The sequence below is a fragment of the Lissotriton vulgaris genome, chromosome 1_2 (genome assembly GCF_964263255.1).
Source record: "Lissotriton vulgaris chromosome 1_2, aLisVul1.2, whole genome shotgun sequence".
Classification (NCBI taxonomy): domain Eukaryota; kingdom Metazoa; phylum Chordata; class Amphibia; order Caudata; family Salamandridae; genus Lissotriton; species Lissotriton vulgaris.
In genome coordinates, this window is record NC_141686.1 from 299,332,944 (window position 1) to 299,354,577 (window position 21,634).

Consider the following 21,634-nt stretch of genomic DNA (forward strand, 5'->3'; position numbering starts at 1 on the left):
TACCCTGACAACTTAGGGAGAAAAAAGCACACAAAGAGATGATGGACGGAGCGCTGAAACTTTTCAAACACTCTCCCCCAGTCACAGATCTGAGTTGAATACATCATCGTTCTTTAGCTCACTTTGCCACCCCATTTCAGACCCAGCCATATGCAAATCAGTCTTGACCTTGTTGCTCATGGGAACAGTCCAGCCCGAACTGCCAAGCCAGGTCTTCCCTGGACCAGAAACAAGCATCCTGGGACCGGTTACAAACTGAGACAAGGCGGTACTAAGGAGGGATTACTAAGTCTATTGACCAATGAACGGACATAGTTTACACTGGACAATGACAAAGGGCAATAAAAAATATGGGCAGAGATTCAAGTCCCTATCCCTATAAAGCATGCCTTGCAATGCAGCGCTTCACACTACAGCCTTTTGTGATCAATTGAAACACAGGGGGTACCTGAGAAAATTACACAATGATGCAATCAAAAGATCATGGTAAACACCACGAGAAGACCTACCAATGAAAAAGATTAAACAGCCCATGGACAAATTGGTTTGTGTTTCAACCTATGGTCCACACACCAATAAATTCCTCCAAATCATCCTGAAGAATTGGCATCTTCTCCAAAATCTGGAATACCCTTTCCAGCTACCAATATTTGCAATGAAAAAGAATGCAGTATTGACCAACACATTGTCACTTTTAGGACGCCGTTGCGTCAAAATCTTGCGCCTGCCTCACATCAGGCGTAAGACTGACGCAGGCCCTTTCACATGGGACTTGCCCAATGTGAAAGGACGCATTGCTGGAGTTGCGTCACTTTGTGACACACTCCAGCAATGCGTCACTTTTGCACTTACAGATATGTCAGAAATACTGACTTATCCGTAACTCCTTGCGAAATGATGCGTCATACATTAAATATGACGCATCAGGTATGTCGCAAGGAGTGTGCACTGAGAAGTAACGCATCGCTGCTTTCACGCAGCGATGCGTTATTTCTCATAAATAAGGCCCTGTATGTTTAAAGGCACACTGCGTTACAATAGTGCCAACAAAGTCTTCACTAAGAGACCAGGAGCATCCATGATTTGACAGAACTACACCACCCGGAAAGCAATTCGAATTTCACCAGAACTGGGATGAATAAAAAGCCAGCCAAAACCAGAAGAAACTGCGAGCACTGCTATTTGGAAAGACGAGCGCTTAACGCTGTTGTTTCTTTGACTAAGAAGTAAGCCTCTTTGCCTTTCTTGCCCGTGTTGCCAAGCGGCAGCTCTCAAGACGCAACACTAATTGAATTTCTGTTCACTGGCTGTAGAACGAAACACCCGTAATTCGAGTACGGTTCCCCACGCTGGATCATCGCGTTTTCAATAATGATTACACGTCGCGCAAGAACCAGACTTGATTACGCAAACTCACTTTACGCCGGTATCCCAGCCTACCAAGTGCAACGCCTGCAATTGATACAGAATCACGCGGCTAGGCTTATTTTTCTACATTCCACCCGCCATCATCTTAAACCCTGTTGCAACAACTCCACTGGCTCCCTGTGAGCCAACGCAGCGCATTCAAATTAGGCTGCATCGTACACAAAGCACTGCAGGACACCGGTCCGGAGTTCATATCTAATAAGATTAGGAAATATAATCCCTCCTGCATCCTCCGGCCAACATCTTTTGAGCATTCCAAGATTCAAACGAAACAAATATGGCAGGCTGCGATTCTCAACGTTGGCTCCCCAATTTTGGAACTCTCTCCCTCTTTTTATACGACTCATCGACAATCTTCTTCAATTCAGGAAACAGCTTGTAAATGTGTAAATGTATTTGAGCTTATATAGCGCACAGCTACCCACAAAGGGTTTCCCGGCACTTGCTTAGGGAACCCGTCCAGGTATTCCCCTGTGAGATAACCCCAGCAGGGTATCCACAAGGTGAAATCCAGGCATTCCGCCGCGAGGGGCCATTGTGGAGATTAAGCAAGCTATTGCCCAGAGTCGCAGAGTGTGAACCCGTGAGTTGAGAAGGCACCGGAGCGAGAATTATCGAGTCCGTGGAATTTTTTAGCCCAAGACCCGCCGAGGCGGGGAATTGAACCCTGGTCCAGGGCCGATCTCAGCTTCCGGGTCTGCCGCCTCTAACCCCTGAGCCACACTTCTCCACACTTCTCCACAGCTTAAAACTTGGCTATTCTCGTCTGCCTATTCCAACTAACTCACCCCTTCCTGTAGTGTTCTGCCCCTCAAGCGCCAAGAAACCTACCCAGTGTACGTTGCGCTATATAAACAATTTTAACATAACATAACAAAACATAACATAACACGCTGTTACTTGAAGCATAAAAGGCCATTTTATTAGGGCAAGGTTGCAATCCTTTAAACTTTATTACATAGTACATAAATGCAATATATATACTTTTCCCATCTCATACCGACTCATTCTCCATTCCTCCTTCTTGAAGCCATCTCACCTGTTTGACTCTTACCCATTCACTCGGTGACCTCCTTCCTCTCCCCATTCTCACCTTCACTTGCCCTCCAAGCATCCTCTGTTGAATTTCCTTCACTGCCTCCCACACCCAGCTATCAGTCACCCATTTACCGTTCTCCCCCCGAGGGGTGGATCCACCTGTATGTGACTCACCACCCCTCCAAAATACCGCCAACCAGGGAACCCCCGTAGGGCGGTTCCCTGCCCCAACACCCTTGTGCAGCGAATGCATCCTCCACCCTGTGGCACCCGGTGGCCGACCAGCCACCACTGTACCATGCATCTCGCGCAAATAAATAACATCTCTGAGGCAATCCCTGTCTGGGAAAAATGCCCCCCTCGCAGTGAAAGACCAAGCCCACTTTTGCTTGCAGCCTGTGTAACCACAACCTTTGTCGGGCCAAACCTTGTCAGACAGGAGCCCCACTTTGTCGGTGAACGACCATCCACCACCTGTATCTGTACCCAGATTTACAAATCACACTATGTCAGGCCAATACGTAGCCCGAAAGGTACCCCCTTTATCGCGGTGAACGACCATCCACCACCTGTTACTGCGTCTCACGTAAACAAATCAAATATTGCAGGCCACTCTTGGTCCGTGAAAATTGCCCCCCTGCAGTGAACGACCATCCACCACCTTTTCCTGCATCCCGTGTAAATAGGTGAGATTTTTGTCCAAACATTGTTTGCGACAAATGCCCATTTCCTGGTGAACGACCGTTCACCCTTCTGCTTGCAGCCAGTGTAACAGAGAAGATTTACGGGCCAAATTTTGCCATCGACAAGCAACCCCCCCCCCCTCGGTGAACAACCATCCACCCTTTTTCTTGCATCCAAATGTAGAAAGATAGGATTCTTGAGCCAAAACCATGCCCCCTTTACGGTGAACGACAATCCACTCTTTTGCTTGCCTCCATTGTAAGCAGATACAATTTGATGAGACCGAAACTTTGTTTGTGACAAGGTCCCCTTGCGGTGAACGACCATCCACCCATTTGCTTGCACCCAGTGGAACAGGGAAAATATCTGGGCCAAACTTTACCTGCGACAAGCACCCCCTCCTTGGTGGAGGACCACCCACCATTTTGCTTGCATCCAAATGTAGACAGATAGGATTCTTGAGCCAAAACCATGCTTGTGCCAGGTGCCCCCTTTCCCGGTGAACGACCATCCACTCTTTTGCTTGCCTCCATTGTAAGCAGATACGATTTGATGAGACCGAAACTTTGTTTGTGACAAGGTCCCCTTGCGGTGAATGACCATCCACACATTTGCTTGCACCCGGTGGAACAGAGAAGATATCTGGGCCAAACTTTGATTGCGACAAGCACCCCCTCCTCGGTGGACGACCATCCACCCTTCTGCTTGCATTCAATGCAGACAGATAGGATTAGTGGGCCTAAACCTTGTTTGTACCAAGTGCCCCTTTGCTGTGAACGACCATCCACCCTTTGCTCGCCTCCATTGGAAACTGATAAGATTTGAGGGGACCGAAAATTTGCTTGTGACAAGTGCCCCCCCCCCCCACCGTGAACGACCATCCACCCCCTTGCTTGCATCCAGCGTAAACCGCTAAGGTTATTCAGGCCAAACTCTGCATTGTGACAAATGCCCCCTTCGCGGTGAACGACCATCCACCACCAGTACCCGCACCCGGAGGAGCAAGTAAAACTTTTTATGGACGGGCCGATCCTCAACCATGCAAGTGCCCCCATCACGGTGCAAACCCCTTCCTTCCACCTGTACCTGTGTCCCGCGAGGAAAAGCAACATTTTTGCATGCCAACCTCGTCCGTGAAAGGAGAGCCCCCCATCCCAGTGGATGACCCTCCACCACCTAAACGTGTGTCCTGTGTCAATAAGTCACCAGTCAAAGCCAATCCTTGCCCCTGACCACCCGCTCCCTTTCATCAGGCCCTTGCACCGCAAGTCAGGTCAATGGCCCCCTCCCCCTTTCGACCCACTCTGCTGCCAGACTCCAGTTCAAACTTAGTGCCAAATCGCCCCCATTATCCGCTACCGTGCACCATGCATCATAATGTAAAGCCACACCAGAGATATCCCATCCTACATCTGTCTCCCACCTGAATTCTCCGATCGGGGCAACTCCTTATTTCTTGCAACAGAATTTCATCCGCACCTGCCATAAACACCCCCCCCATACGCCCCACAGAATCCCTCATCATTGCACACCCCTCCTGTAAACTGGCTAGTTTGCCTCCTCGTCGGTCCATGCCTGGGAGAAGGGCCCGGAGTCCTGCTCCACTCCCGACTCCTGTAGTAAAAAAGAATAATTAGTCCTACATGAAGTGCAACCCTCTTCCATTAGCCCCAGTTTGGCAAGCGTCCAGTTGCCACGTCACCCCAGAAACACCTTGTCGTACACCCATATCCTGAACCTTCATCCTCTTTCCCCCCCATGTCCCTCCGTCTGCCACCACTGCTACAGCCCCCCTAACGTAAGAACTGTGCGCCACCGCGGGTAACCCCACACAACAACCCGGCCTCCGAATGAAGCCTAGAACGACCTGCAGAACGGAGATCTCACCTTCAACCATTGGAAAAGACAACAGCCCGCAGCCCTAGGTCTTCACTCGCAAGCCCCTAATCTGTGCCTCAAATAACCAATGCCGCCCTGCTCGAGAATCATGTGCCCCATAATGCACCCCAACACTCCAGGCGCCGCCTCGCCGGTCACTATAAGCACCACCCATTCAACCGCTGCTCCACATTGACCACAGTGACCCGCCTCCATGGGGAAACTAACGGACTCCCAGGTCCCCTTTAACCCTTGAGAAAAGCATAGTGACAGAGCCTTTCCACCCCTGCACTGCGCACAGGCTCCCCGCACTCGACATCACAAACACCATCCCTACACATCCCCTACCGCGTATGCTCCTTCTGCTGCACCATTCGGCCTCGCACTCTGCGCGCTCAAAAAAAACCCTCGCTGGACACCCTGCCTAAAAGACTCCCCTCCCCCGTGTAGCACCTCAGACCCGACATGCTGTAAAGACGCCTGCGCCCCAGGCCCCCAGAGCCCCAACCTGTACACCCCCAGTTCATTACATCGTGTATGTAGAGCGCTCTGATACCTACAGGTCGAGCCACCGCTATATAAACTGTAATTAATGAACGAAATACAAGGGAGCAGCTTAACCATCAAACATCCGTCTCACACTATAACCCAAACCACAGACGTACCACCCGTACCCCATCTTCAGGCCCTGCAGCATTTGGGTCAGTCATCCATGTCTTCGGCCACCCTGCTCCTCAGGGTGGGCCTCCTTTGCAGTCACCCAAACTCCCTCCATCGTCCCTGGACCAGTGCAAACCCCCCCAAACCCGTCAGAACAACTCCTGCAGTTGAACCAGAGTCCCGACTTTCTCACCTACGACCTTGAGCGCCATGGACCCATTGTCTCCAAATAATTCCTAGCCCCATCCATCCCCTGCACAACGTTGTTGGGTTAACCGAATCCCTACTATTGGAAGCCAACCCTGCCTGAAGGAACCCAATTTTCCAGCATGCCCCAGCTGCGGGCAAGGCCTGTACCGTGCATGTACGCCTCCCCATCGCATATTCTACTCGTACCCGCTTGCGTGGCAGCCAGCACCTCAGGACCCCCAGAGCTCCATTCGCTCGGCCAATGCACAGTGACCATTGGCAAAGAAGTCCACAATGCTGACCTGATAAACCCATTGCCTAACATTCCATTCCAGCAACCAGGGTGCTCCCTTCAGTCCCCGGTCCGTTCCTCATCCATCACAGCCCAATGCACCCTTGCCAACCAGCGGTATACCCTCCGTCCGTGCAGCTCCCCCCCCCAGCCCCATCCATAGACCCGTACCTAAGTGTCCGTCCAGGACCTCCTCCTCAGACGCTGGTGTTTCCCATCGCCGTCGCCCCTCCGCACATGTCTGTGGCCGTGTGTGGCTCCTGGAGCAACAATAAAAACAGTCCAGTTACCTGAACCCCCCCCGCCCGCCCTCCTTGGCGACCCCACTCAATCGCTACCCCATACGCACTGCATCTTTCATTCCACACCCAGTCCCTACTCCTACTGCATCCCACCACATACATGTCAACAAAACCCCTTACTCATCCGCAGACCTCCATGCCACTGTCACACACTGGTCGCAACTTCGAAAAAATTCCATATGCTGAAATGCGTTTGCTGCGCGATCCCGCGATGGAGGGGCAGGCCGCCACGGACTCCCCTACAGCTTCTGTCCAGACTCCTGAGGCCGTCGTGCGCCCCGCTGGCATCCCCGTTACCGCCGGCACAATATCGGTCCTGCCCCCCCCCCCCCACCAGGTCGCTCCAAACAGGTGAGCCCCGAACACCATTGGGCCTTGCGCCGTGCAGGCGGAACCTCACCCCTCCTCACAGTGCCCCTTAAAACACCACCTGCGTGCCCCGGCCGCATCCGCGGGCCCTCCCACGCAGAAACCCCCAAACTCCTGAGAAGACATTCCCTTAAACTATAATAAATGATCAAACTACTCTCGCTTGTCTTCCATTGGATTCTAAGCACTCAGAGATGATACCATTCCAGCCCCCAAGGCCCTCCCCCGCCGCCGCCACGTGACCCCCAGGGGAGCGTGTCTGGATTAGGGAGGCTCCTACCTTCCTCAAACCTGCAAGTGCCTCCCCGCCAAGCCCACGCACCATGCAGCTGAGCACTCCTCCTTGTCCCCACACCGCCCCCCGAGGCAGCTAGGTAACTCCCAAGTCCCGGGCGGAGCTGCGCCTGAGCTCGATGCTTGCCGCCGCCGCCACACCAACCCCCTCCCAGACGCAGTCAGTCCCGACCAGGCGTGTCGCCTCGCGAGCCCCGCCAGACACCGGGCCTTCACCTGCTCAGCACCGACCCGTGCACGCCACATGGCCACCCCACCTCCCCCGGCAAAGGCAAAGGCAGCACGCATATCTTAGATGGGAAAACGCACAAGACCTGATTTTGCCGTATGCCAAAACTGGGTGCCCCTACCCTACCTGACATAGTTCTAGGAAGCGCTGGACCACACAGCCCAACACCTCAGAGGCCCCAGCGCTAACACCCGCACATGCCCACAGGCCGGCCCGTCACCTGCCCACTAAGCGTGTCGGCCGCAGACCCTCCCAACGACCCCACACTACGCCGCAGACAGCTGCCCCTAGAAAGGGCGCCAGAGCCCGTAGCCCAGAAAACTTTCCCGTATGCCCGTTTAAAAACAGCAGCCACAAAACTAAAACCCCTGCCGATCGACAAATTGGCCCCTTCCCCAACCACCCACCTACCGACCACAAAGTTTTATGTCCCCCTGGTGGTGCTCAGGAGTTGAGAAGAGGCTGTTTTCTCCTCTTCCAACTCCTTATAAATTCCCCCAAATCCCGCCCCTTCCCCTTGCCCTTCTAATCCCACCCCCAACCTTGTCCTTCCGGTCTTTGCACGAATTCCCCAGGGGAAGACTAGTCTGCGACCTTTACATCCCCTGGGGGCCGCATTGGCGGTGACGCCGGTTTGAACCAAATAAGATGTTCAAATAACTCCTTTGAGTGTCTCTCCCAATTAAATTAGAGAACAAGATGCTTAAAGGTACCATTTTACTTTTTAGCTCTCAGGCAGAATGGTCAATGAATTTCAAACTAATTGTGAAGAAGAGTACTTTACCTAGCAGTAAAAGAATACGCGCAAAACAGGTACTGTGCGGCGTTCATGATAACTTACACAGTTGACATTGAGAAGGGGGTGGAAATCACCGAACCATTCCGTCATCAGTCACGGTTGAGCTGTGCTGATGACGGAATGGTTCCGTCATGACCACACCCATTATCATTGGGGTCCAGCACAGGGGGAAAATATCAATAGCAGCGATGAGGTTAAAATATAGCATAATTTGTTTATTTTTTAGATCGCACCATGTCAAAGCCCTGAGGAGAGCCCCACGAGTACTACTGGGACTCGAAAGTAGGAGAAGCTTGAAGGGAAATATTGCAATGTTTTAAGCCGAGCTGCAGCCAAGTTGGTTCCCAATGGGCCGCATCTCCTTAAAAAGGAGTGTTTAAATCATGTACAAAATCACAGCGGGATTGCTGCATGCATGAAGTTTTCAAAACGACTGACTGGTGTGACACTTTGATGTTTTGTTCATGTATTGTTCTTTATTATGTTTATAATTTACTTTATGTACTCTTTTGACACAAAAAGTGTTTTCTCTATCTCTGACACATATGATAACAAAAAAAGGAAAATAGGAAAGAATGATTGAATAAATACCCAGGACCAATGAAATCAGGTATTGGTTCTTGTCTGTTTAAGTAGATAACAGCAGAGAAAGTGGTAGCTAGGGATCTTATTGTGCTATTTTAATTAGGCCATTTCTAGCTACCTGCACTTGGCCCACCCCCCTAAATTGAGCTCAAGGCAGTTCTAAAAGCATATAAAAATACTTGTAACCACTAAAGTGGACTTCTTTGCAAACAAGATACTCTGTGCTCCTAATCCAGCAGAAGGGATTTACTGTGTGATATTAAGTGTAATTTATGTGCGTGTCATAAAGCGACTAGTAGGGTGTGTTTAGAATAAATACATATATTTTATATCTATACCTCGTGGGGTTCTCCTTTCATTTGGTCATTACATGAGATTATAGACTGGTAAAACAGACTGCTTTACATTCCTTCAATACTTAGGCTGAAGGCTGCTCTTCATAGCTACCACTAGGATAGCTTTCAATAAAGGTTGTCTTTCACCTATCACCTCTAAGGGGTTGTTTGGACTGGTGCAAGGTGCCCACTATAACTAGTGGACAGCATATGCCAGGCCAACTTCTCACAGCAGCCACTCGAGTGGTAGTTCAGCAACAAGAATAACTAATAACCGTATCAAAAACGACATGCAAAAAAACAACGGGCCCGATTCACAGAACTAACTTAAGACAAAATCCTAAACTTACTACTTTTGGTATTCACAGAAGTTAGGATTTTGTCTTACGTTTGTCTTAAGACAGACTTAAGACAGACTTAAGTTAGGATTTTGTCTTAAGTCTGTCTTAAGTCTGTCTTAAGTTTGTCTTAAGACAAACTTAAGACAAAATCCTAACTTCTCTGAATACCAAAAGTAGTAAGTTTAGGATTTTGTCTTAAGTTAGTTCTGTGAATCCGGCCCAACATTATTAGTAAAGGTAATGAGGGGTAAAGCACTCAGGCACTTCATATGGTGAGACGGAAGCTCATTAAGTTCCACAACCTCAATTGCTGTCCGGGGGGCTCATCCATAGGGACAAAGGGGTTTTGAGCCGCCACTGCGAGTGACTACCTCCCAGGCTCATTACTTTTGCCAATATAAATACTTTTTCTGTACCTCCATTCACTTTGGTGCGGGCTACGGAACTCTCTTTCTCCCGGCATGCAGTGGGTGGGAAGGACGACGTACTGTAGCTGTGATTCATTGAACTGCGCATATCAGATTGGCCGTGTTTTTGCTGTGGCCAGTCTGACATGCACAGTTCAGGTTTCCACATTTAAGGCTATCATTGAGCTGCATGAGCAGAAACACTGCCCCATCAGAGTTATATGGAGCAACGTATATGCATGCCCCAGCCAATTCTAGTGCTGCTCTTATGCTGTTTAGCATTAAAGGATGCATGAGAGCAGTGCTTGAATTGGCTGGGGTGCTTGGGCCTTATGTTCCCGGGTTCAAGAAGCACATCATAACATTCAGGCAGAGCGAGGCGGGGGATTTGCTCTCGAGAGCATAATTGCATCTCATTGTTGATCAAGGTAAGAATTACGGGGCATATTAGCAAGGGCAATATCACCGCTTTAGCAGGACTTTTTCCCGCTAAAGCGGCGATATTTTTATCGCCCTATTAGCAAGCTGTCCCTAACAGCAGTTAGTCACAGCTTTTGGGCGATAGCTACAGGTTTGGGGCCCGCTTTGCATGTCAGCGATATTTATCGCTAATGACATGCAAAGTGGGCGTACCCAAACTGTTAGCGACTGAAAACAGTCGCTAAAACAGCTATTGCCTATCAGCAAGGCAGGCGAAGCGATAAAAAAAATTGCGCTAAGCGCGATTATCTCTATAAACTAACGCCTGCTAAAAAGTTGACTGACCTGTATAGTCAATGGGGGGAATATTATCAGATTAAGCCCCTATTGGGGTTAATGCGAGAATATCGCTCGAGTTCCAGCAATATTCTCGCATTTCGCCGCTATCGCTGGATATTTTAGCAGAATGGAGAAAAACGTTGCTAATAGCATGTTTTCTCCGCTAAAATATCCAGCGACAGCCAGCGATAAAAAAAAAGTTGCTAACCACGTTTAGCGTTAAATATCGCTATTTCTTGCTAATAGGCCCCGACTTTCAAGTAACTTTAGCAATATGCTGCAGGAAAACATCTTGTTGCAGAGGTACTTTCCGCCTATAGGTATATAAGTATTTAACTTTCTGCCCCGCCACTTCAAAAGCTAGCATCCGCTACTGATCACTATGACAAATGGCGACTGCAAAATAACTTCATTTATGATAACATACAACAGTAAGATATGTGGGGCTGATACATATGGCGGTTATAAAAGTTAATGTAAAGACAATATTCACAGTGGAAGAGAAACACCACTAGATTGTCAGGTGTGTCCACAAATCCTGCTGGTTACACAGGAACGCGGATTGCAGGAACAGCCCGGATGGAGAGCTAAGGACCTGATTACGATCTTGGCTGACAGGGTTACTCCATCGCAAACATGACGGATATTCCCTCTGACAAATTAAAATCCAATACTTTCCGATGAAATTTGTAATATGTCTGACTGGATATCCGTTACATTTGTGACAGAGTATCCCTGTCTGCCAAGATCATAATCATGCCCTAAATTCGCAGCCCTCAAAGGCAAGGCGCTAGAAAGGAAGAGTGCTTATGAGGAAAGAAGGGAAAAAGAAACAGAAAGAAAGTAAACGACCCACACTCTGAACCTGGGTGCTAAGGCAGCTGTGCTAAGAAGGCAGCAGACGAGAAACTGAACGAAGAAAAAAGGAAAGGAAAGAGCAGAGGGGCTTGGAAAAGGGTAACCACTGAAATGGGGCAAGTTCAAGAAGCGAGGCTGCTCTTTATAGTGCTAGCTCAGAAAACAAGGGAGCAGTGCAGATCGAGCTAGTTCAAAGAACAGGGATTTAGGGGCAGAGTTACAAGCCCCCTGCGCCACCAGTACATCACTATTTGTGACTTACTGGTGGCGCATGTTACTGCTCCATATTTACAAGGACAGGAAAAGCCACCCTGCGTGGCTTTTCCTGTCCTTGTAAATATGGCCCCTTTACACGCAGCACTTTGCATGAAAGGGACGTTCCATGGGTGTTGCTGTGGGTGTTCCCACACAACACCCATGGAATAAGACACATTTCCTAGGGGTGGCGTAGCGAGGCGCAACGAGGAGAAATGTTTTCCTTTCTACTCGATTTGTTTTCCTCTTTCAATGTGTGCTGTATTCTAACGCACGCATTGAAAGAGGAAAATGCCTGTAGTGATGGTTTTTGTGCAGGAAGGTGCCCCTTCCTACACAAAAACAATCTCCCCATGACGCAGGCATCTTTGCACCATGGTGCAAGGGTGCTTGCTCCAGCGCATGGCAGAAGTTTGTGCGCCAGTGCACTGGAGAGCACGTGAATGCAAAATATTATTGTAAATATGTTGCATTCCTGTGCTTCGGAAGTGATGCAGCAAAGCGCAGCCAAAGGGCTTGTGTTGCTGCGGCACTCCCTTGTAAATCTGCCCCTTCGTTTTATCTCAGGAATCGGGAATCTCTGCAAGCGGAAGATCAGCCAAACAGGAAGACTGCTGCAATGACCAATATGTGATTGAAGGAAACAGGAGCTTTAAACTGCTCACTCCTTATCACATGCTTCAGCACCTCTCAACTACAGGTGTGTGGACTCCTCTCCCCTACCTGGTCCTGCAAGAGCAGAGACAAAGCAGTGAGCAGGGAAGACTAGGAATCAGAGGCAGTGGTGGGAGAAGGATGAGGCAGCAACACCCCTGGGCCAGGATCTGAAACCGAAATTCAATTCATAATGTTTTCAGGGTAAATGAGCAGTATTGGCATATATTAAAATGTAAATTGGTACTTGTATAGCGCACTACTCGCCCGCAAGGGTCTTAAGGTGCTTGTACGAATACTGCTGTGGAACCCATCCTGGCTTTCCCTGTGAGGCGTCCACTCCTGGGCACCCCCAAGGTGGAGTCCAGGCATCCCACCGCGAGGGGCCGTTGTGGAGATTAAGCAAGCTATTGCCCAGAGTTGCAGAGTGGGACTCCATGATTGGAATAGGCACCGAGGCGAGAATTATCAGGTACGTGGAATTTTGAGCCCAAGACCCGCCGAGGCGGGGGGGGGAATACGAACCCTGGTCCCGGGCTAGACCTCTGCATCAGTGTCTGCCGCTCTAATCATTGAGCCACACTTCCCCACAAGGTGTAAGGTTCTGAAGTTTTTGTAAGGAATGGCAATCTGGCTATCACAGCACCCGACAAGGGTCTAAAGTAAAAGTGAATTTCAAATTCTTGTGCAAGAGGCTGGAAATCAGTGAATGGATAAAGGAGAAGGTCGGAGAGGCTAACTGAACGTTGGAAGGTCCCTAATTAGGTCTAGTGGTGGGACTTAGAGCTCAGGGAGCAATATGTAAGACTTGCTGTTGGTGCCAGAAGCTGTGATGGTGCATCGACAGGTCTAAGCAAGGACAGTCACTATGTGCCACCAAATGACAACAGCCGCAAATATCTGGCTTTCTTAGCAGATGGGGAGCGCTCCAGGAGCAAACCATTGTTTTGCCTGAAGCAACTAACATTCTTGCATGCATGGTACCTAGTATATACAATATAGATTATCAGATAGTTGTGGCCACACTGAATCTGCTTTGGAATCCGATAGATTACTTTAGAAAGCAGGTGGCCAACCAGGTCCATACTAGTGATACCTGCGAGTTTATAGAAAGACCCTGATTCTCTGAGTCCCACTATATACCCAAGTGTGCTTCCCTGCCTCCTTTGCTTGTCATGCAGCAGGCTGCAGGTCGCTTCCTCTTCTCACCTTTGATTTTCAGGTATTGACCAATGGGTAAGGTGATGGCAAGGGCTTCCCTGCTTGTAGCTGTTTTTTCGCTGTGGTGGTGTTGGGGTGAGGATACATAAATGACACTGATTTCATTCTTTTATTTGTATGGTGCACCTTTACAGTACATTAATATGTGACAGTATATATTTAAATATTGTACGTGCTTTCTTCTTCTTTTACATCTATATTGCTGGCCTTTTCAATCACTGGAATTGGGAAGAAGTTGCCTTGACTGAAGAGAAATGAAATAAAATATTGTATTGGAACTGTCAGAGGAAGCAAATGAGAAGCACACATTTTCAGCAAACCATACCGAGTAGAAAAGTTAAAGAGCAAGGAGGGCAGGAAATACATTCTTAATTTGAATCCAAGGCTGGTCTGACTGGGAACAACGAATTGGAAGATAAAATAAAGCTGCCGAGCCCTGCTAGTGGTACAACAGAGCAGAGCAATGGGTAGGCCTCACTATCTGTGCAGCAGAGGAGTGGGGTTGCTCCAAACAGACAGGTGCAGGGGAGGATTAAAGTGTGCACACAAATATGTGTGAGTATTAATATAAACAAGCATTTGCAATGCATTTGGTCTCGCCTTTGGGACCTTAAATGTGTTTAGCTCTGCAGCACATTAGCCTGAGCGCTGAAACATCTACTGTTCTCTAATATGGAGGGTAAGTAAGCACCAAACTGCGTGGCATGCTAGATAAGGGAACACATGGAGAGAAATGTTGCCTTTCAGCAGGAAATAGTATAGTCCAAAGCTGTTTTTAATATAAAATCAGGGCCTTCGGTGGTCATATCACTGAAAATACAAGATTTGAAAAAAATATTATCGTCTGTGGGTGCTCGATGAAGACAATTTCTATGGACTGGAATCTAGAGAATGCTAAAGTGATTCTGGTATTTTACTGACCTCTGCTGGTCGTTTTCTATCAAGAACGTTAAATAGAGGCAGTTGCCAGAAAATAAAAAAAGTCCCTCAGCAGAAAGCAATTCTGATATTTTACTGACCTCTGTTTGTCGTTTTCTATAAATACAGTTAAATAGAGGCAGTTGAACAGAAAAAAAAATCCCTAGGCAGAAGCAGACAAGTCCTAGGGCTGATCTCCAGAGCCCACAAAGTACATACACTATAGTCTTATAGCCCGCCGTAGAGGGCTATACCGGCTATTAAAGGCCCTCACCTTCTAACAAATAAAACAAAGCCTTCAGGGAGTGCGGGGGGGAGATTGGAATCCCCTCACGCTCCCTGTAGCCTTTGTTCACAGCCAGAGCTGTGAACAAAGAAACATTGGAATGTCAGAGCTCCAGGCTTATACCAGCCATTATAAGACCGGAGCACTCCATTGTTTTTAATGGAGCTCCCAACATTCCAATGTTCTAATAAAGTATATACAACAGGTCTCGAATGCTCGACCCAAAAAGTAAGATTGTAGGATATATATAGTAAAGACAAACATGAGATGATTACGCAGACTTAGAAACAAAACGCCCAAAAAGCCATGAAACTGAATCTGAGCTATAGAATCCTGTTTACTGTGTAATGTCTAATAATTAGTATATGTGTGCATTTGTCTATCAAATTATTTTTTAGAAAGAATTCAAAAGGAAACAAAAACAACATTTCATTTCCGAGACTTCTGTTTCTTTCAGGAGAACCACAACTTGTGTATGTAGTTTATTCCCAAGCCTGGTACATTTTTGGTTATTTTCTTTTCCATTGCTTTGGAACCCGCTGAGCCCCACAGCAAGGGTAATATTTACTCCACTGCCTAATACGGCTAAACATTAACAACCCTCTTTGAGGCAGCCATTCCATTCTACCTTGTTTTGACCAATGCATAGTGGTTGGGTATATGCTGTTTGGTATTACATTTGAACCAACTCCTCTTAGTTATGCCCATCAGCTGCCACCCATCTGCCCAACAGCACCAGGATATTTGATATAATTTGCCCCCTGTCCTCACTCTGTCATTGCTGGCTGCAGCTCTGGTGCAAAGGGAAAAGTCTGGTAATCCAGCTGGAATGCAATGCTGTCATATTGTGGCCCCCAAATACCCTCGCTCCTAGGAAATGCCCCACATCACACCACTAACCACTCTGCTTTGTTGCCACAGAGAGATCAACGTGGCTCTCAACAAGCTGAAGGCCTGGATGAAAGATGAACACGTGGATAAAGGTGGGTGAGTCCTAAAGCGCCAGGGGTGGGAAAAAGAAAGCAAAGCGCTGTGGTTGGATTGGTCCGCTCTCTCTGGTGCTGCCTGAAGGGGTCTGCAAGGGACAGCTGCGGCTAGGGAGGGGTCAAAGGCCCGGGCAGTCAACAATGAAAGGATGGGACGCCGAAAAACAGAATTTGCCCCATAAAAACAGAATTTTCCAAAATGTGCAGCTCGCAACAAGGACACCCTGCAGTATTGAGTCACTGCGGGCAAGAGAATCTCTATGTAGGCCGCTAAAACCAGCCTGTACTGCGGCTGGCCAGAAGGTGTCAGTATTGCACCATAGTTTGGTTCCTCCCCACCACTCCGTCTTAGCCACATACGAGAGCCTCTTCTGTTGATGTAGAGAAGTTCCTTTCTGGCACGAGTTGTAGGAATGGCATCTTCCAAAGCTGATTCGAGGTTTTCGACTTAAATGCGCTCTTTTGGCTGCAAGCTCCCCGCAGCTCCGAATAATCAGTGCCTTCTCAGGGAGGGAGCACCTCCTTGCCTGGGGATTCTTTAGGTTCTGATCTAGGCCATTGATATGTAATTTCATTTCACACAGCTTTATTCGATCATTGTAAATAGACCATGAAAGCACAAGAATACATATTAAAAATGTCCAGATCAATCAATATTCATATATATACATATTAGTTAAAACCTTATTAAACACATTTTGCTGTGATCCAATTAAAAACTTTAATATCAGTTATGTAAAAAGAACAGTTCATATTATGGTTACAGAGTGCTGCTAGAAACTAAGCCCACCCTTTTCCTCTTCCTGAGGCCGGCCCATGTATATGAGGCGACACAGAAACAGACAAATGGGTCATGTAGGGCTTTTAGGAAATAAATTGCGACCCGACATTGCCTAAGATTATGATGCCTCAGAATTGACAGTATAAACCATTTCCTTTCCTCTGAATATTTTTGACAAAATAGTAGGATATGCAGATCTGTCTGCGCCGCAAGGTTGTCACAGGGGTAGCGATCGAGATCTGCCAGCCTATACTTTTCTTGTGGATATCCCAGGAGTAACGGGATCATGTTTAATCTGAAGCGTAGTAAAATAAATCTATGCTGGGCATTGTTTATCATTGCTAAGTAATGGAAACTATCTCCTGGTATTGATGGGACCAAGTCCTACGCGATAGTAGAGTGATGAATCTGTTTTTTTTCTCTGCGGGCGTATTCTGCTCTTTCGGAATATAGATTTTGTAACCGTTTCTTCGTGCCCCCCTTACAGGAATCAGGGTCCTGAAAGAGTTTTTCCATCCCTATAGCCTTCAATACAGTTTCTACATGATTTAGCCACCCACTTCTTTTGCAATACTCTATGTTGCAGAATCCTCTTATAATAGTTTGTAGCAAGTCGACCGTAGTTCTTTGCCAAATAGATAGCCACAGGAGGACCGGGGCCATTCTTATGGTGTCACTCAAAAAGGGGAGCCCTAATTTGTGATGTAAAATATAATTTGAAGCTAATTGGGGTAAGGGCATATGGTTTTTAAAGAAGGAGTCTTCCATTTGCTGTAAAAGGTCAGCATGGGCCATCCCGCACACGCCTTCTCCATATGTTGTGGCTGATTTTATTTTAGCTTGGTAAATATTTTTAGTTACGTCCAGTGAGCTTCCACCCAACTTTTTTGAAAATCTTTTAAATGCGTTTAGGCTCCTTTGCATACCCTGGGCTCTTGTTTTTACTAGCTTGGACCAAGAATGATCCTTATCAAAGAGCACTCCTAGGTATGAAAAGGAGTCTACCATCTTGATGTCATTGCCGGCCATCTGAAAATGCGGGAGTGTCTCTCCTCTGGTCTCTCCGGCCACAATTATAAAAGATTTTGTTTCATTTACTTTTAAGTCAAGGGAAGCCATAAAGATGGAGTGAGCTTTAATTAGTTTTTGTAGGGCCAGGGCCGTTCTTGCCCTCAACACTGCCTCATTGGCGAATGCCAAAATCGGGAGGGGGTTTGGTCAAATTTGGGTCCGTCCAAAGAGAGGGCAGACAGGGAGGACTCGACTCCATTCGTATAGATTGAGAAAAGGAACGGGGCGAGCACACACCCCTGTCTAACTCCCTTTTCAATTTTAAAGTGACGCGTACACTCCCCTTTTCTACCATACCTTACACAGGCAGTAGCATTGGCATACAGCTGGCGTATGAACCCAATAATCGATTGATATGCCATGAACTGCGCATCCCCCATTACAGGCGAGAACTCTGGACTCAGCCGGAAGGATCTGTTCGGAGTGGTCCTGATCCTATCATTGGCTACTACGGAAACCGCCGGTGGGGGAGATTGGTGCAAGTGAATGCACAAGCGCATTGGGTGGGAAGCTATGCCGCCATGCCCTTACACCATGATGAGACTTCTTTCCCTGCGGCATGCGATATTGTGTGACCCAGGGCTTTAAGTGGGATGAAAAAACTGGGGGGTCTCTCAAAGGGGCGTGGCCAGTGTAAATAAGGGTGTGGCTTTAAAACACAAAAGATAAAAATTTGCGATTAACATAGTGAGCCTCCCGACTTTTATTTTGCTGTTTCTGTCATTGCATCCAAATATATATGAACAAGTAACATCATACCTACAACAAGGCAACATTATTGGCATTGTCAATGGTTGTTAGTTGCACAAAATAAATAAGCAGAATCTATGGCATGTATAGAGTATTGAAAAAGCTTCCACTTAAAGCCCTGGTCACACCACGACAATGGTGCTGCTCCTGAGTTTCAAAAAGGGAAGGGAAATTTAGAGAGGAAATGACTCTCATTAAAGTATTTATCTTCCCCTACAAGGCTCACCTGGCATGACGTTATGCTGTAACTTCTCCACTAGTGAGAAGTGAGTGGTATGAGCATGCGCACATTGATGTGCCTGCTGTCACTGCAGTCTGGAAAAAAACGGACCGTCTGTGCATGGGCACAAAACAGAGCCCAATAGATACCCGATTCGAGTCTTTGTTTAAAAATCTGCCGGTGCTTAGCACCGGTGAGACCTGGCCCACTTAAAGCCCTGGTGTGACCAATGAGTGCCCTAACACCATATATAAACTTGCGACCGATGGAACACCTTTACACAGGGCACAAATCCTAAAAAACAGAAGTCGGGGACTCACCAAGTTAGGCAGAATGGGTGTGACATCACCGTGCGTTACATCATGGGAAGTGACATCACAGGAAGAGACATGCATGTTCAGTTGGTCTCTCATGAGTACACTTAAATTTATTAAGAGATTTAACAAGTATCATGCGTTCAGTACTGACGCCTGTGGCATTCTAAACTCGGCACCAAGAACAAAACAGTAAATGCATTGCAATAAAGATGCTAGAATCTGCAATTGTGAACTATAAAATGTTTTCTTCTACCCAAGATAGCAACATTGCACGAGTGGCTCGGACTTCAGTAGCTCACGATGATTTTTCATTGATCAGAAGTAGCTCTCACTACAGAAAAGGTTGGAGACCTATGTTTTAGAGCTTGGGTAACAATCCATGGCTACTAATTATAGTATAAATGCTACAATAGAATACAAACAATTCAGTTTACAAGCCTATTTGTTATCATGTGCAGGAAGTGCAGACTCCTGAAACAACACCAAACCTCCACCCACATTCAATCTGCTCTTTTTAAGTATCCTGACCCTCCTGGTGCCCACTGGTCCTCCACTCAAAGTGCTTATATATTTCGCTAAGGAGGATGCAGAACACGTCTAATAATTATGGTACATGGAGGGAAGGGGGGCAGAAATGGCTGATGAGATGGGAAACCAACAAGCTTTATGTTGGCAATGCAGGCTAGGACAGTTCTTTAAAAGAGTTCCAAAACACCACAAACTCCCTGACAGTGTTGCCAAAGTTTTTGGAACACTCTATAGTCCAAAGCGAACCAAGAGGAGCCCACTATTGCTACTCCAAAGGAGGGGCCTGGACACCATCATGCAGGCGTTGAATGGAGATTGTTGCTGGAGCATCTTACAGAGGTGGTGAGACGAAGAATGTCTGCCCCTGATAACTGCTTCTTTTGTCTCTAGTGAGACCTCGCAGCAGTCCTGTCGAGGTTCCCGGGTCCATGCGTGGTGCTGCTCCAATCCGAGGTTCTCTTCGGAATCCTGGGACTTCTAGTTTTATTTGTTCTATTACAAAACAGAACTGCAAGTCCACTGGGCCTGCGCATCATCCATAGACCTGGGAAACATGGCTGCTATGTCGCAGGAAGGGCCAGACAATGGAGCGGTACAAAGTAGCATACCAGGGATGCCATGCTGCAAACCAGAGAAATTGACCCTTGGACTGTTGGGGTAGTACAATAGAGGAATTATCAAGTATCAATGGGTCATTTAGGGCTGTGGATTCTGGTGCCAGGGGCGGCTCCTTTGCTATGGTAGAGGAGCTTTGTCCCACTGCTTCCTCGCAGTGCGAGAAGGTAAAACATAAAATGGTAATAACTTTTAGTTTGCTTTTGCGGGCGGGTGTGCGGGTTGCTCTGCTCTGCTTACAGAGCAGGGGAGGAGTGGTTTGACCACTCCTGAGTACGCAAAGACTGTTTGGTCGGCCCTCTCTGGCTGCCCAAACCAGTCATGGGCACTTTGCCCTTCTCCATACAGGCTGCAATGCAGCTTGCATGGAGAACATGCCCACCCCTCTAGCCCCTGGCTTAGCACTGTGTCACGGCGCTCATGACCAATCACAATGCTGCATGCAGCATTGTGATTGGCTTAGGGGAGGGAGCCTGGCTACCTGCTTCTTGTACCTTGGTTACGTAATCAAGGATGAGTCATCAACATTTTTTCAAAAAAGCGTTACTAGAGTGGATGCGCTGGAACCAGAAAGCCACAATTTATGCAGAATTGTAAATGTTTACTGTTTCTCTGAACTTTTCTTCATGCGGCTGTCAAACAACTCCATAAGAGCAAGGTGACATGAAATAAAGTGAAGAAAGTGCTCTAGTGACACGAGTGAATAGGTGGCATTTACATATTGGTGATACACAGACACCTATTCTATATACAATCTGTACAAGAGAATGATTTTACAATGCGGTCAGTCTGAAAATGAGTCAGTGTGCAAAATTGCTATGCAGTTTAAGAAACAAAGGACCCGGTGGAACGTCGATATTTCGACACTGATGTATGCGTAACTTAAGGAAACGTCATGGAGGGTCTTCTTCAGAACAGGAGGACAAGAAGACAGCTGATTTAGTCTGGAATGGAGCAATCAAGTGAGAGGGGAAACGTAGCTCCGGACGTGTGCCGGAACCCCTCTGGGCATCTAAATCTCACGGTGGGTGGGTCAACTTGTGGAGACAAAGCGAGTCCTTGTAATCCTCCAAGTAACAAAGAGAGTTCCGCCCCCACTTGCAGATTCAACACGGCATATTTGATTCATAATCAGATTCTACAAGCAACTGTCCAGGCATTTCTTAGTGCCTTGCATTGTCTCCAAGAGTCGACCCACCCACTGTGAGAATTAGATGCCCAGTGGGGTTCCAGCCCATGTTCGAAGCTACATTTCACCTCTGTAATGTAATGTAATGAAATTGCCCATTTATACCGCGCTACAATCGCTCCAGGGAGCATCTCGGCGCCAATGTGAGGTCAACCTGATGTCAAAGTTGTCTTACTGCTTGGAGTGACCAGGACCGGAATCACACTAGTGCTCACTTGATTGACTAGTCCTCTCACTTGATTGCTCCATTCCAGACTGAATCGGCTGTCTTCTTGTCCTCTTGTTCTGAAGAAGACCCGCCATGACGCTTCCTTAAGGTACGCATACCCCAGGGTCGAAACGTCGAAGTTCAACATCGGTCCAGTTCAACCGGGTCCTCTGTTTCTTAAACTGCAT